We start from the raw sequence: 1829 nt of genomic DNA on the forward strand, positions 1-1829 counted from the left end.
TCATGTTTGGTCTTTTTATGGTGTCAGACAATTCCTGCATATTCCATTCTTGTGTTTTCTTAAATTTTTCATAATCTTTGCTTGAGTGCTCTAGTTTGTCCACTATATCTTCCAGTCTTGATATTCTGTTTTCCATTTCACTCATCCTATTGATGAGGCTTTCTCCTGTCGTTTCTAATTGGCATACTGAGTGTTTCACTTACTTCTTCATTTCACCTGAGTAGTCTTCAATATTTCTAACTCTTTTCTGAATTCATTCAGAAGTTTATCCCTATCTTCCTTCAGTTCTTTGACTTCTTTGTGTGTTCTTTAAATTTATTGAGTTATTTTATCATGTTTATAATTTTTCTTTTGAGTTCCATGTCCTGTGTTATCTCTAAGGGGTTCTCATTTTACTCCTCTAGAGGACTATTGGTCTTTAGTGGGGATATGTTATTTTGGTTTTTCATGTTACTTTTTTCTCTGCGACTTTGACACATGAATTTCTTCTGTAGTTTCTGATTCCTGTGTGAGACTGAAGCCTTCAAGTTTAGATCTGCTTCTTTTTTGTGCCTTTGTGGTTTACTTGTTGGGCAAGAAAAGCTGGTTGGTCTAGGCTTCCAGTTCTCTCTTTTGATTTTTTTTCTGGAGTGGCCAAATTGCTTACATCTTCAGGAGTTCCCATAGAGGCCCAAGTCAGATGAGGATCAAATGCTCTCAGGATTTCTCCTGATGTCTGGATCCCTCCAGAAAACATGTTGCCCTCAGGAATTTCAGGGCTGGACTGGTCTGGGAGCAGCGCCCAGGAAAACGCTGGTCTCCGGCAGCTGGTGGCTGTGCCACCCAGAAAAGCAGAGGGAGGTGAGGGCTGGACCAGGCTCAGAAGGGCTCCTGGGGACCTCTAGGAGGCATTGGGTTGGTCTGGATGAAAACAATCAGGAAACAATGGTTGTTCTGAGCACAGGAGTCAGCCCCAGGGTCTGGGGTGCAAAGATAAGAATTGGTCCAGTACCCAGGCTAGGAGAAGAGATGGGGCAGGGGTTCTAGGAGGGCAAATGAGGCTGAACTTACCCAGGAAAGAGGCGGGCAGGTTGTGCAGCCTAGGGAAGCAGAGGGAGGTGAGGGCAGGACCAGGCCCAGAGTGCTCCTGGGGATGGGGAGAAGGAGCTGGGTTGGTCTGGATGCAAAGGATTAGGGAGCAGTGGTGGTTCCGGGCTGAGAGTTCAGCCCAGTTTCTGGGATGCCAAGACAAGAATTGGGCCAGTACCCAGGCTATGAGGAGAGATGGGGTGGGGGAGCTGGCAGGGTGAATGAAGCTGGGGGAGTCAAGGCCTGGTGGGCACAGTTGGACTTACCCAGGAGAGAAGCCAGAGGGGTGTCTGTTGTTTACGTTTTTATAATTTTATTTTTATTGAAGTTTTGTGTTTTTCATACAACATGGTTTGATGGTATTTAGATTCCCTCCCCTATCCACATCCCCCCAGACTACCCCTGTCCAATTTAATGTACTCTCTTATACACTATTAATGCAGACTATAGTGTCAATTTTTTAGCTCAGTTTTTCATTTATCTTTTTCGCATTCTAGGAGAATTCTATATGTACATAGATGTGTTTATATATTTAAACACTATAAATTTCAGTTCCTAATTCACCACTCAATTTTACAGAATCCTAGGTTAACCTAAGTATTGAAAATTAGGTTCTTTTTTTAATACTTTGTTATCGTTTTTATTGTGTGTATGTGTATTGCCTGCATGTATGCAAGTACATACATGTTGTGCAATGCCTGTGGAGGTCAGAAGAGGGCATCAGATCCCCTGGAACTGAAGCTATGGATGGTTGTTAGCCA

Source organism: Nannospalax galili, unplaced genomic scaffold, assembly GCF_000622305.1.
Source record: "Nannospalax galili isolate Female #2095 unplaced genomic scaffold, S.galili_v1.0 scaffold1485, whole genome shotgun sequence".
NCBI classification, from domain to species: Eukaryota; Metazoa; Chordata; class Mammalia; order Rodentia; family Spalacidae; genus Nannospalax; species Nannospalax galili.